The 15,540-nt window shown below is 45.5% G+C and overlaps 1 pseudogene across 1 annotated transcript in view; it reads right to left on the reverse strand.

Moving 5' to 3' along the window:
• Window positions 1-5,742: 5,742 nt before the first annotated feature.
• LOC308530604 (E3 ubiquitin-protein ligase RNF14-like) overlaps window positions 5,743-15,540 on the reverse strand; it is a 65,642-nt pseudogene continuing 55,844 nt past the window's right edge. Inside the window, exons 2-3 of the transcript in view lie at window positions 6,833-7,067; window positions 5,743-6,611 (exon numbers count right to left, since the gene is read on the reverse strand). The product of the transcript in view is annotated as an E3 ubiquitin-protein ligase RNF14-like (transcript). The remainder of the gene's footprint in view (window positions 6,612-6,832; window positions 7,068-15,540) is intronic.

Below are 15,540 nucleotides of genomic sequence, written 5' to 3' on the forward strand. Positions count from 1 at the left end.
AGCCCATCAGGAGGATTTACATAATAATAAATGGGGGAGTAGTTTCAGCTACCACTGTCTGGACAAACGGAGGTGACGCCTAGCTCTGAACTTTGCTAGGGCTTCAAAGGCAACCTGCCTTCTGGGGGTTCTCTGTCTATGCTTATCAGATAGTGAAGGCAATAAACAGTTTCCCACATTTCTGTATCTTGAGAAGGGAAATATTTTCATAAATTGTTTTAATTTTATAGGTACTAATAAAGTGAAAGAACCCTCCCCAACCCCCCTCCCCCCAAAAAAAACACACACAAAAAAACAAGAAGACGGAGAAGTAGAACACATTGCAGCTCTTTCTCTCTAGAGCACACCTGTGCCTTTCCCTACCCCCTTATTTCCTCAAGGCACTTATCTTTGTTTTCTTTCTCCTAAGCTCCAACGGTCCTTCTTTTGCCGCTGTAACTAGTTTCCTGAACCCATTTCTTCTACAGCTCACTTCTTCTACCTCTGTGACTTTCTAAATAAACTCTCTCTTATAATTTGAGTTCTTGACTCTGAATTCTTCTCTTAGCTGAACTCAAGTACCGAGGCTGCTGAACTGAAGGCCTAACTCTGCAGGTTAACACCTGGTGCCATGCCACCGCTCACAAATGGACAAGCAGAAGCTTGGGGTGTATGTATCCAGAGCGTCTCCCACAGCTCTGTGTGGAGTGCACAGTAGCCTTCCCACCGCCTTCTCTCATCCCCATTTGTCTCTTATCTTCAGAGCAGAAGCCTGGGGCGACATCAGGAATTCTGGTCGCAGGGATGCCACCCCTTTGTGTATGGTATCATCTATGGAACTTTCTAAAGATTTCAATGTCCAGGTGACACCTTAGAAATGCTGCTTTGGCAGCTGCCCAGCCAGGTGGATGCCCTGCCAGAATGAGATCCCATGATGTGAGGATGGGGAAGCCCCCTTTCCCCCTCTCCTGTGCACAGGGAGGATCTGCAGATTCTGACTCAGAAGGTGTTTGGTGGACCCGGCAGTCTCCATCTAACAAGCTGTCAGGAGATGCTGATCATACTGGCCTGCAGAGCACTTTCAATGGCAAGGTTGATGGGGACCCCTGCTCCCTAAAAGGACAACCTACCCACTTAATCCCAACCTTGGACTGTGCTGTGTCCTGGCCATTGGTCTGTCAGGACCACACAGAGAGCCCCAGGGATTCCCAAACCCAGGGGATTATTTATTTGTGTGACACAGAAACCCAGCTGGGCACCACACCTTCCCCGAGTTCTCAAACTGCTGGGAAGGTTGGATTTCCTCCCAGCAGGAAGGTCAGAGAGGTGACTCTGGGGGTGAGAAGGGGTCCTCTGAATGATGACTGGTGAGGGGATCCACCTTTTGTCTTTGGGTGCCACCAGCCTGGTTTCTGCTTCCAGGGACAAAGTCCCAGGACCAAGAGTCTTGGTAGGCCCTTCAGTGTGTGTGTGTGTGTGTGTGTGTGTGTTTGGGGAGGGGGGTGTTGGGGGGGGGGCAGAGAGTCTGCGTGTCCTGGGAGGAGCGGACTGTGGTGAGAAGAGGGGACTGTGGTGGGAGGTCCTGTGGTTGTGAGCTCCCTGACTCTTGAGGGCCATGATTTTAGGGAAATCTTCCCTCTCCGTGTCTGTTGGCTAAGCCGGTCCATATGCTCCCTGACCCTTGGGGCAGCCTCTGTACTCCACCTGAGGAATTTGTGGTCAGCCTGCCTTCCACATGATGGTAAGAAGCAGGAAGTGGGGAGCTGCACAAGGTCCCCACTCTCCCTGAGAGCAGGTGCTCCTAGTCCCCTAGAAGGAGCCTGTGAGACAAAGTGGACACATGGGAGGGTCCCAGAAGGGTCTGTGATATGGAAATCAGGCTCCTTTCCCATCTCCTTCATCAAAGACAGGTTCCTATGTTAATTTCCTGTTGTCTGTGTGTCCCAATGTCGCCCCCTGGAGGGCATAAGGTGACCTGTGTCTGCATCAGGGATGCTGACCTGGCTCTAGAGGGTGGGAGCTGACCCTGAGCCCTGGATAGGGTGGGCTCTGACCTCCAGGCTGAGTGACCAGTCACTGTGGGTCCCAGGATACCCGACTTCACCCAGGACAGGGTGAGCACAGGGAGAGGGTGGTGGTTGTCCAGAGGACTCTGGATCCAGTGTCAGGAGAACTACCCACCCAGGAGGAGCTCCCTGTCCCTGAGGTTTCAAGGAAGGGCCTGGTGATGGCTCCTGTGGGGCTTCCAGGAGAGGGTGCTGGCCTGGGGCTCTGATGCCCAGGATGCCCTGTGTGTTCCCATCACAGCACTGGGCACTGCATCCAAGTCACCTGTGTCCCTGACTATCATCTGCTCTAGGCCTCTCCATTGGGCCCAGGATCTGGAGCAGCTCCACGTGGAGACTCAGCAGATGACCCTGAGGGTCCCTCTATTAGGGCATAGGAGGCCCCTCTGGAACCCTCAGCCCCTCTGAGGTGGAAGCACCCCAGTTGCATGGTTCTCCTGACCCATCCTGCATAGGAAGTTCCCCTGGACACCATGGGCTGGTGAGATGTTTTCAGAGACACAGCCAGGTGACCCCACAGATCAGGGCCTTTGGGCACAGAGATTTGCCCCTTGACTTCCTTTGATGTAAAGGTTGGCTCCTTCCTTCCATGGTAGTAACTCCACCTGGGTCCAGAGTCCAGAGTTTGTGCCAGGTCAGGTGTCACTGAGAAGAGGAAGGACACAGGCTGTCACCAAAACCCACCCTGGGGAGATGAGATGTCACTCACAAGGTAGGTGTGGGGAGGGCTGTGATTTTGGAGGAATGAATGGGGGTCTGACCCCTCACTGTTAGAGACCCCTGCTCTCCATTTTTGGGACAAACAAGGGCGCTTGCTGTCTTCCTCCCACACTGACACCAGGCCCTGGTCTCCAGGGAACATTCTCTGACCACAGATGTCACAGGTGGTAGGATTAGAGGGCAGGTGCCAGGCTTTAATTGTGTGGTTTCCTTCATTTACTTAATGGTGTCTTTGAAGCAATGTGAGGGTGCAGACAGGCAGAGCTGGGTATCGATCTGGCCTCTGTCTCATCCTGACATTGTTGCTGGAATGAGGCTTCTGTTCAGAGTCTTTACCTGGCACAAGGACTGGACCTTCCCATCTGTCACCAGGGGTTATCTTTGATGCCAGTGCCTTGGCTCTGCCTCCCGCTCTCACTGCAAGTTTCCTCATCCTCAGACTCCTGATTCCCTCTTTGCTCAGCATGGCCTCTCTGGCACAAGGTCCAGGCACTCAAAGTGACAAGTGACCAAACCATATGCCTCAGTAACCCTCTGGACATCGGAGGCAGGTGCTGGGATTAGGGCAGCCTCATGGGAAAGGGCTTCCAGGTCTGAGTAACCACCATCTGTGCGGACTGGCAGGTTCTATCATGGTGGGTGGCATGTGTTCTCAGGGTGCACCCGGGAGCACCCAGGAGCTGTCCTGAGAGCTGAGAGCCCTGTGGGTGTTTCATGCAGTGATTCAGTTTCCAGAGCTTCCTGCTTTCTGTGCACTGGCCCCAAGGCCCCAACTGAACCATAAAGAAGGGCTGGACTCTTCCAGCCTCAGGCCAGACCCACCAATCAGTGCTGATGGATGCAGGGACATCAGAGCTCAGGGAAAGCATGCAGGGCACACACCTCTGTCTTGAGGGCCAGGGGAGCTTAGCAGTTACTTCATCCTTCTGCTGGTGGGAGGTGGTGGGATCTGGGTGAGTGCCTGGAAGCCTCCTCTACTTTTGCTTTTCAGATTTAAAGGGCTAAGGGTAATAATTCCTACTGACAAACAATATAGGTGCATAGGCATGGATACATGGACTAGATCTCAGAGGGGAGGGAGTGGGGGCGACTGGAAGAGATTAACCAAAACACATATATGCATAGCCCATGGACACAAGCAATAATGGCGTGAAGGCCTGTGGTGGGGTGGAGGCTGGTTGGAAGGGGGGGGGGTGTCGCTGAATGGGGGACATCTACTGTCAACAATAAAAAATGTTTTAATAATTGTATCTAGCTTCTTGATAGAAGGAACTCTTAAATCATTGTAAAATGAAAACAATGCACTGGAATATTCTTTAAAGGAAAACAACCATTTTTAATTTATTAGTAACTGTGATGCAGGTTTTATTTTTCTAGTTCTTTCTTTTTTTTATAAAGCAATTTAAAAATTATTTTCATTTTTAAGATTAAGCATCCTCATTGAGAATCCAGAAACAGTCACTGCTGACCCTTTGGACACACATACATAACATGGTTAAAATAATTCCCCAATTTTCAGTGACCAGGTAGGAAAAAAGAACATTTTCATAGCTGAAGCTGAGTTCTGCCCCTTTTCAAAAAAATGTTATTTTGCTACCAAACCACTCAAACCAAAAGGAAAGACAATTTTTTAAAAAGCCAACAAAACCGTGAAATAGGGATCTAGGCAAGCCAAAATAATCCTCCAAAACAGTGCTGTTGCAAAAATAGGGGGAAAACCAAATTCCCAATGCACACTAGAGAAGACCTATAAAAGGAGTTTAGAAAGTTAGAACTGAACTACAATAGTGCGGAGTTTAGAAAGCCCCTAATTGGAAACTCAGCTTGTTCAGCTTGGGAATATATAGGCTTTCCCTTACTCAAGCAATAGAAATAAAAATATGAGCTGATGGTGTTCATATTAAAATTGTCCTTACCAACAGGTTGGGTGAGGGTAAAAGAGAATGTAGAATGAAAGGTGTCAAAGACTGTTTTGAATCTAGGCTCTATTGCTCAGGAAAGCTGAACAGGGCTGAAATTCTTCTGAGCCAGTATCTATACTAATAAAAGGGTAATATGCTAACTAGACTGGATAGACTGGGCAAAGTCGAGGTCCCAGGTGCCTGTGGCTGCCAGAGGGAGGAAAGCCTGGGTCCTTGTTGCCTGCAGCTGGCCGGAGGAGGGAAGCCTGGTTCCTGGGTGCAGGGTCCAAGGCAGAGGCGGTTAGGAGTGATCAGGCAGGCAGGTGAGCGGTTAGGAGCCAGCAGTCCTGGATTGTGAGAGGGATGTCCCGGATTGCGAGAGGATGCAGGCCAGGCTGAGGGATCCCCGCCCCCGTGCATGAATTTCAGTGAACTACTTACCACCTGGTATATCTGTGACCCATATTGTTTGTGGTATTAAAGAATATTTTTTAAATTATAAATTTCTATTCTGAAAAGCAGTAGACCAAAAAGATACTGGGCCATCCAATCAGCTATAAAGGGCTCCCTCCAAAAAGAACTTAGCAGAAATTTAGGTTGGAAGAAATGTAACATGGAGTAGGTGAGATCCGGCTCTTGGTACAATTTTAATAAGGCTTCTAACCACCCCAGCCGTAAGGAGACTCCCACAGAAGTTTAGAGGGATGCTTCTCAGAGATAAAAAGGTCTACAAGTTGAACTCTTGACCTCTCTCCTTACCTAAAGCTTGGGGAAGAAAATAAATATTTAAATTTTTAACTATTCAGTTTTGGGAACATAGTAATATTTAATATTCTTTAGTTTTCATTTTCTGAACCTTTGGCTTATAATTTTCTCAATTATGTTACATTGAAAAATGTATGAATGTGCCTTAGTCAGTAGTGCCACATGAAAATGTAAACCGCGTTCTTCCTTATCTTTTACATTGGAAGAGTGAATGAATGGTAACCCTAAATATCCTGTGAAGTTAGTTGATATATTCAGCAAAAGATCAGGGCAAACCATTTCACTTCCATGTCTTGAGCAGGAGGAATGAACTAGTCTTCTTCAATCTCATCTTCCCAAATATATTCATCAACATCCGCAGCATAGAACAACCAGTTAAAACACCGGGAAGCAGGATCAGTGAAATGTTTATAAGGGTTTGTGTTAGGTGGAGAGAACCCATGCAAATCCAGCAGAAATATTGCATACAAGCAGCACATGTCATCATGTTACATCCATCTAATTTCTGCAGTGAGCTTACATGGAGAGATGCCATGGTAGACCACTCTACATAAGGTACAGAAGGCAAAATTGCAGTGGGAGCAGATGCTCATTGGTACAGCCAGGCTCCTGCATCAAAGGCAATTGGCAGCATGGGTGGGGGCAGTACACCACATCTGCCATCAGGTCCAAGGTAGACTGCAGAAGAAGCCGATCATAATGGGCAAATAACTCTGCTTCTACTAGCTCGTTGACCTGACCACTGAAGGACACTTGGGTTCTGGACAATGGAGGCACTGAACTTGACCATCTTTGATCTGGATTTCAAAGTACGAGTAGTCCTTCAGACAGGCCTTGCAGTACACACGCCTGCACTCCAAAAAATGCATGCATTCACTACTCAGCTTCTCACGGAAACAGATATTGCACAGGAACAATTCACTATTAAAGCATTTTATCTGCTGAGCTTGATCAAAGTCCAAGATTTCCTGGATCAGATTTGACAATGATTCCACGTCCTGCACGGCTCTCTCATCCTCAACTTCCTCTTGGTCTACAGCAGAGCCAGCTGCTCCTCTACAATCTAGCTCTGTGTTGCCAGAGGCTTGAGCCGTCCTTCTCTGCAATTTTTTTCTGAGAACCAATTCTGAGCTCGAAAGGAGAGACAATATTCAGGCACTCTAGGGCAGTGATGGCGAACCTATGACACGCGTGTCAGAGGTGACATGTGAACTCACTTTTTGGGTTAATTTTTCTTTGTTAAATGGCATTTAAATATATAAAATAAATATCAAAAAAGAGAAATCTTTGTTTTACTATGGTTGCAAATATCAAAAAAATTTCTATATGTGACACGGCACCAGAGTTGAGTTAGGGTTTTTCAAAATGCTGACACGCCGAGCTCAGAAGGTTCGCCATCACTGCCCTAGGGTCTCTTCCTTAAGAAACTGCATGCAGGCAAACAGGACCCATCGCCACGGTGTTCTTCCCACAAGTTGCCTAAGTGCTTGCAGAGAGCAGCCAGCGCTCACAAATACCTTGAAATTTTGTGGCAAGTCCAAGTAGATCCTGGTTTCTCCACCTTGGACAGACTCTGCTTTTCTAAATTCATCTCCATCATAAATACTCGCCAGGCCCAGCAATGCATCCTCCTGAGCTTCTCATCTTCTGCCATTTAATTTTCTGAGGAGCTGTTAGTAATAACAAGAAGAAAATAATACGAACACTGCAGTCTATTTCAGTTCAGAGTCTGGAATTCATGCAAATATACCATTTATTCCCCAGACGGTGGAGATGAGACTGCTGAAGTTGATAAGAGGGCAAGATATGGAAGTCATACTGGATATACTATAGAAATGCTGCCATCTACACCGGGGAGCAGGCCCAAGCCTCGCTACCTGCCCCAGCGCTGGGACACGGTGCTGTGCCGCCTTGTGAGGTCCCAAAGGAGCAGGGCCTGGACTGGGGCGGGGCGCTGTCTGGGGGGCTGAAGCCCACTGAGCTGCCCGGACCTGGCCTCCCTTCTCGGTCTCCCTTGCCTGGAGCGCTGGCCCCACTGTTCCTTCCGGTCTCACTGTTCCTTCTGGTGACCCCACCATCCCGGCCCGAGGGTTCCGCCCTCTGTCCTAGCCCCGAGGCCCCTCCAAGCCTCTGGCCCCACCGGTCCAGAGATGCCCCGCTCAACCTGCGCAGCGCCTCTTCCCTCTAGTTCATTATTATCACTTTTGTAGTTTAGCTCTTAGGAAATGGTGAAAGCCGCCCACGATCCATATTTTAGTTCAAGAATGTGGATTTCATGTGGACTCTCCTGTGATTTTAAGCGTTCATATAGGTCACCCTCTGTGAACACTAATGCCGTTTCCCTCTGTCCGTTTGTTACTCATCCCTGTACAGAGAGAGTCACATTTTCCCTGGAAAGCATCTGACCACCATTAAAAAGAAAGTGTCCAGATGCGTCTCGGTGATGATGATGGCACTGAAGGTGGAGGTCTGTTCAGGGTGGGCCAAGGCAACAGTTTTTGAGAACTTTCCCCTCAAAATTACCTGCAGAAGGCACCTGTCACATGCTGGGGTGGAGGAAGGATAGAAATAGAGGTTGGTAATCTAGGTATCACACCCAAGAGTGGACAACAGATTCTGCCCAGAGTCTGAGAGGTGGAGGGAGGAATGGTGAGGACACTACATAGACCTCACCCAACCCCTTAATGAGGGAACATTAAAGGTACTGTAGTTCAGAGAGGGGCACAGGGATTGGGACAGGGGCTAACAGCCCACAGGTGCTGGGAATGAGACCTGACACTGTCCATTTTGGGGGCATAAATGCATTTTTATTATTATTATTTAAAATTATATATATATATTTTTAATATATTTTATTGATTTTTCACAGAGAGGAAGGGAGAGAGATAGAGAGTTAGAAACATCGATGAGAGAGAAACATCGATCAGCTGCCTCCTGCACATCTCCTACTGGGGATGTGCCCGCAACCCAGGTACATGCCCTTGACCGGAATCGAATCTGGGACCTTTCAGTCCGCAGGCCGACGCTCTATCCACTGAGCCAAACTGGTTTCGGCTTAAAATTATATTTTTTATTGATTTCAGAGATGAAGGGAGAGGGAGAGAGAGATAGAAACCTCAATGATGAGAATCACTGATTGGCTGCCTCTTTCCCCTCCCCATACCCCTACTAGGTATTGAGCCTGCAACCTGAGCATGTGTCCTGACAGAATTGAACCTGGCACCCTTCAGTCTGCAGGCCAAAATCTATCCATTGAGTCAAACCAGCTAGGGCCATAAATTCATTTTTAAGTCAGACTTGACAATGATTTCACATCCTGCATGGCTCTCTCATCCATAACTTCCTCTTGGTCTACATCAGATCCAGCTGCTCCTCTACAATCTAGGTCTGTGTTGGCATAGTGTATGATTCTGAAAATATAGATGAACTCCTATGATATAGTTTTCTTCTTAATAAGATGTTTCTTCCTAATGATAGAAATGACTGCGTTTACTGCTAAGATGCTTGAGATGGTAAGAACATTAGAGTAGGTTGTCTAATGGTATGGCATATAGATTTGTTATGACGTTTTTTCTTTTCTTAGTGTCTACAGAATTTTCCCCACCTGACTTTGCAGTACAACCCACTGGTGTCATTCTGATTTGTGGGCACACCCTTTCACAACCCAGTCTTCCAGCCGGTGAGCTAAGGCAGCCATCAGTCATCACCTCTAACTATGCCTCCTTCGGAACCTGAATGTGCCCTCTGTCCAAGGTCAGCCCCAGTCTCTCAACTCTCCTGCCCCTTTCTCTCCGCTTGTAGCAGGAACAAGCCACTAGAGGGCACCCACACTCCTCCTTGAGCTCCTGGGGACCTTTTCCATCACCTGAGACAAATAAATGCATGTTTTTACTGCAACAGCCCCCACTTTTCAAATACTCTTTAGATTTGTTCAGGGTGTAGCTCCTGATTCAGACATCAGGGTTCCCAGGGGAGCCCCTCACATTGGGGTGTGGCAGCATGGACTGGGGACCTGGAACCATCCCTAGGGCCTAAGTCAGTGATGGCGAACCTTTTGAGCTCCGCGTGTCAGCATTTTGAAAAACCCTAACTTAACTCTGGTTCCATGTCACATATAGAAATTTTTTGATACTTGCAACCATAGTAAAACAAAGATTTCTATTTTTGATATTTATTTTATATATTTAAATGCCATTTAACAAAGAAAAATCAACCAAAAAAATGAATTCGTGTGTCACCTCTGACACGCGTGTCATAGGTTCGCCATCACTGGCCTAAGTCATTGTAGAGGGAGATGGTTCAGGGCATTGGGTAATATAGGATAGACACCCAGGGCCCAGATGTTCCTGTACGAGGGGTGGTCACAGGGGACAATGGTCATGAGCCTGTGGCTCTGAAGGCCCTGCCACTTAGCATCTGTACACATGGGCCTTGGCTGAGCTGCTGTGAAATATTTCAGACTGGGCCTTCCTCAGTGGGTGGTAGGTTCTTCTGGGTATTTCAAGAACCTTCCTATTGAAGAATGAGGGGAGATGTGTTATTGGCCTTAGAGAGTCACATTTCCCCTATGGCTGGAAAGCATCTGACCACCATTAAAAAGAAAGTGTCCAAATGCTGTTGGTTGATGATAATGGCAGTCAAGGTGGAGGTCTGCTCAGGGTGGGCAAGGGAGGGTCTCTCAGACCCAGGAAGTGGGAAGGTGCGGACCTCCCTGACTCCCTGCCCTCTTCAGGACACCACTGCTGGGTTGACTGTGGGGAACTGAGCCTCCCCTCCCCTTCCCTGCAGTGCAAAATAGGGACCAAGAGTCCCTTCATGTAGAGTGAACCATGAAGGAGCCCAGGTGAGGGAGGGCAGGTGGATGTGAGGAGAGAGCCTTACTCCTGGAGGTGGGAGCTGTGAGATGAGGGCCAGCAGGAGGCACACAGCCTGCTTAGTGGCTGCAGCTGAGTAAGTGCGCCAGAGTGTTTCCTCTGCAGAATCCAGCCTTTTCCCTGCGAACATTCCATTACCTCCCCTTCAGTGCTTCCAGCTGAGGCCTCAGTCCTTCCCCACTCAGTTCTGCATCAACTCTTTGTCCCCCTCACCCTCAGGCAGCTCTGTATGCCCAACTGCCCAGTCCCCCCAGGGCTGCAGAATGGTCATTGCTGCCACTGACCCCACCAGTGTGGAGGCCCAGTCCTGCCTCCCTGGTCAGCTGTGGGACCAGGCTCTCAGGCTCCATGTCCTGATTACCATCACCTGCCAGGAGGTGGCAGCAGCTGAACAAAGGAGAGATTCAGGGACAATTGTTATCACCCTGTGAGTCTGCAAGTGGACATGTGGGGTGAGTCCTGGGTTGGGGGGCACCAAGGAAATGTTGGAATTTCCTGCTAATTTAGATGCTAGTAGTGTGTGTCTTGGGAATTTAACAGAGAATGCAAAATATTTTCTTATTTTGGAGGACAGGCGTTTGTGTTTGGAATTACTCAATACAACCCACTGCAAATTCAGCATCCTGAATCAGGGCTGGTGCTGGATGAGGCAAGGACAGCCAGGCCCAGGACCCTCTGTATCCATAGGGCTGCAGAGAGATGTGTTCTGTGTTGGGAATAGTGCTCCTTCCTGGTGAGCAGTCCCCAGTCCCATGGTACCCTCTCCACTTCCTGCAGGTCCTGTCTCTTCCCCAGCCCCATCTCAGCCCTCAGAGCAGATTCTGACCTGACTGCCCCAGGGACATCTTGGGTGCCATTAATTCTCTTTGCTCTGCTCCTGTTGGCTGCCTGGTGTTGTCCATGAAGGTTCCCTGAGTGTTGTGTGTGTGTGCATGTGTGCGCGCATGTGTGTGTGTGTGTGTGTGTGATGTACCTCTGCACACTTGTGAATCTCAAGGTAAGGAGATTTGAGAGCCATTTAACGAATAGTTATTTTATTTTTATAGTTCTTTATTGTTGAAAGTATTACATATGTCTCCTTTTCTACCCCATTACTCCCCCCAGTCTGCCCTGCCCCCAGCCCCAGGGCCTCACTGCCCATTTTATATGTCCATGGGCCATGCATATATGCATATGAGGTCCTTGGTTGATTACCTCTCACCCTCCCACCCTCTCCCACCTTTCCTCCAAGATTCCACACTCTGTTCCATGTTTTGAGTCTCTGGATCCACTCTATCAGTTTATTTTGTTACTTAGAGTCCACTTATGAGTGTCATCATGTGATACTTGTCTTTCTCTGACTCACTTATTTCACTTAGCATGATACTCTCCAGGTCCCTCCATGCTGTCTCAAAGGGTAAGAGATTGTTCTTTATTACTGCTGCATAGTATTCCATGGTCTAAATGTAACATGGCTTTTTTTTTTATCCACACATCTACTGATGGGCACTTAGGCTTTTTCCAGATCTTAGCTATTGCAAATTGTGCTGTTATGAACATAGGGGTGCATACACTCTTTCTGATTTGTATTTCAGGTTTCTTAGGAAGTATTTCTAGAAGTAGGAACATGGGGTCAAATGGCAATTCCATAGTTAATTTTTTAAGAAAACTCCATATTATTTTCCATAATGGTTGCACCAATTTGCATTTCAACCAGCAGTGCATTAGGGTTCCATTTTCTCCACATCCTCGCCAGCACTTGTTGATGGTAGCTATTCTGACAGATGTGAGGTAATACCTCGTTGTTGTTTTAATTTGCATCTCTCTGATGATCAGTGACTGTGAGTATTTTTTCATATGTCTCTTAGCCATCTGTATGTCCTCTTTGCAGAAGTGTCTATCTAGGTCTTTTGCCCAGATCTCCTAGACCAGTGATGGTGAACCTATGACATGCGTATCAGAGGTGACACGTGAACTCATTTTTTTGGTTGATTTTTCTTTGTTAAATGGCATTTAAATATATAAAATAAATACCAAAAATATAAATCTTTTTTTACTATGGCTGCAAATATCAAAAAATTTCTATATGTGACATGGCACCAGAGTTAAGTTAGGGTTTTTCAAAATGCTGACACGCCGAGCTCAAAAGGTTCGCCATCACTGCTCTAGACAGTAGAGCAGTGGTCGGCAAACTGCGGCTCGCAAGCCACCTGTGGCTCTTTGGCCCCTTGATTGTGGCTCTTCCACAAAATACCATGTGCAGGTGTGCACTTACAGTGTGATTGAAACTTTGTGGCCCATGCACAGAAGTCGGTTTTCGGCCTGGGTGAGTCTATTTTGAAGAAGTGATTTGGAAGTGGGGGGTGTTGGTTGGTTGGGTGACAGGGAGAGGCACAGGCAGGACTCAGGATACTCAGCACGGGGGAGGCGCGCGCGATTCATGCAGGAGTTGAGTGAGCAAGTCAGTCAGCAGTCTCATTGTGCAGTGGTTAGTGCTAGTCGCGTCCGCATATCGCACGCAGGTGACAAAAGTACCTGCTCGAAGCATAAAGTTACTTGTATTTTTCCAACCAGCTGCAAATCCTACAGGTATTTTTGTCATCAATTTAAGAATTGTAATTATTTTGTGTTGGTGGCTTTATTATTAGAAAATGAAACATTTTTTTAGGTGCTCTGTTTGACATGGCTACAAAGAAGAAGCAGAGAAAAATGGAAGACGAAAACCATGAATTTAAAGTTGAATGGACTGAGACTTTCACGTTTATTCAAAACTTAAATGGCCTTCCGACCTGTCTTACTTATCAGGAAAAATTGGTGCATAACAAGAAATCGAATTTGGAGAAACACTTTACAACTAAACACGTGTCATTTAGTACTAAATATCCTGTCGGTGATGCAAGGAAGAAAGCAGTTGAGGAACTTCAGAAGAGTCAAGAAAAATCAAGTTCTGTATTTAATTACTGGATGCAATCTTCCAACAATGTTAATATTGCAAGTTTTGAGGTTAGTCAAGAGATTGCTAAGAGAGGAAAACCATATACAGACGGCGAATACATAAAAAGTTGTTTTATAAATGCATCTGAAGAACTATTTCGGGATTTTAAGAACAAAGCAGATATTCTAAAAAAATTTAAAGAGTTACCATTGTCTGATAAAACAGTGAAAGATAGAACAGTCAAAATGTCTTCGAATATAACCAACCAGCAAGTCGAAGATCTTAAATTGATTTCAGCTTTATCAATAGCAGTTGACGAGTCTTGTGACATAAATCATACAGCGCAAGTTTCACCTTTTGTATGATTTATTTCATCTACAGTTCCTAAAGAAGAACTTTTAGGATTATTGCCACTCAAAGGTCAAACACGTGGAGAGGATATAGCAAATGCTGTAATTGAGTGCATTGAAAAACATCATATTCCACTCGATAAAATTGTCTCAATTTCAACAGACGGGTCGAAAAGTATGACCAGCATAAGAAACAGGTTTGTTGCTATTTTGAAAGAAAAAATTAATCACGAGATACTTACTTACCATTGCATCATTCATCAAGAAGTGCTTTGTGCACAGACATTTCCAGAAGAAATTTGCAAAGTTATGGAATTGGTGATTAAGATTATCAACTCCATTGTAGCTAAAGCTCTTAATTATCGCCAATTTAAAGAATTTTTAGTTGAAATGGAGAGTGAGTAAGCAGATCTGCTGCATAACAAGGTACATTGTTTATCAAAAGGAAATGTTTTGAAATGCTTCACTTCCTTATTAACAGAAATTAAAGCATTTCTCCTTGAAAAGGGTGTTCACTATCCAGAACTAACAAACTATCAGTGGATCCAAAAATTTTATTTCATGGTAGACATTATGTCTCATCTAAATCAGCTTAATCGTAAACTACAGGGGGAAGGAAACCCAGTTTTTTCGCTGTTAGAAGAAGTTATTTCATTCGAAAACAAATTATCTCTTTTTGCTCAAGATTTTGAAAGAGAAACTTTGATTCACTTTCCAAGCCTGTTGAAACATTGCCAAGAAAATAATTCTCATATTGACATTTGCTATTTCAAAACAACACTTTTAAATATGAGGGAAGCTTTTCTCAGCAGGTTTCAGGAATTCAGAAACAGCAAAGCGACGTTAGCCTTTGTCAAAAAACCTCTCAATGCTACTGTAACAGAATTAAATTTTTCTCCCTTTAATATTGACATTGGCAACTTTGAAATGCAATTGCTGGATTTAAAAAACAAAGAACTGTGGAGCTCAAAATTTGAATGTCTTTGTGCTGACATAGAAATATTGGAGAAACACAAATGTGAACTTAGTTCACAGCACAAGTGGTCTGCTTTGAAAGGCCTGGAGAAGGAAGATATGTTGATTTTTAACACCTGGAATAGTATTCCTGACTCATATAATCAACTGAAAAAACTAGCATTTGCTGTTCTTTCCTTATTCAGTTCTACATATTTATGCGAACAATCATTTTCAAGCATGGACCTTATCAAGAGTAAATTGAGAAGTCATCTTATTGAGAACCTGGAATCGTGCCTAAAATTAAAAACAACATACAAACCTGACTTACCCAAACTTTCCAAGGAGATGCAAGGCCATTGTTCACATTAGTGTTTGTCAGTCATTTCATGATTTAATTTTATGGATATTGTAAGGTAAATTGTAAGGAATTTAATTTTATCAATAAATAATATTGTTATTAAGTATGATATCAAGTTTTTTCAATGTACCTATAGTTTAACTAAGACTTAAAACTTTAAGTAAAGTTTATTAAGTTAATTTTAGGGAACGTTGTGGAGTGAAAGAAGATGTAGTGTTGAGGATTGAGAAAGGTATGTTGAGATCGTTTGGACATATAGAGAGGATGAACGAAAGGAGATAGACGAAACAAGTATACAAGACGAGTGTGGATGGGAGAGTTGGAAGGGGTCGACCTCAGCGAACGTACCTCAATCAGATGGAGGACGTTTTTAGCAAAGGCCAGTTTAGGAGTACCCTAATTAAGTTAATAACAATGTACCTACCTATATAGTTTAAGTTTTAAAAATTTGGCTCTCAAAGGAAATTTCAATCGTTGTACTGGCGATATTTGGCTCTGTTGACTAAAGAGTTTGCCAACCACTGTCCTAGACACTAGAGCAAAGTGATGCTGGAGCAAGTTACTGTTGCAGTGGGGGATGGAGGGAAAGCAAAGGTGAGAGGTATAAGTAAAATCAGGGTGTCTAGGAAAAATTAAAGGGAAGATATCCTAAAACT

This window comes from Myotis nattereri (genome assembly GCF_964212035.1).
Source record: "Myotis nattereri genome assembly, chromosome: 15".
NCBI lineage: Eukaryota > Metazoa > Chordata > Mammalia > Chiroptera > Vespertilionidae > Myotis > Myotis nattereri.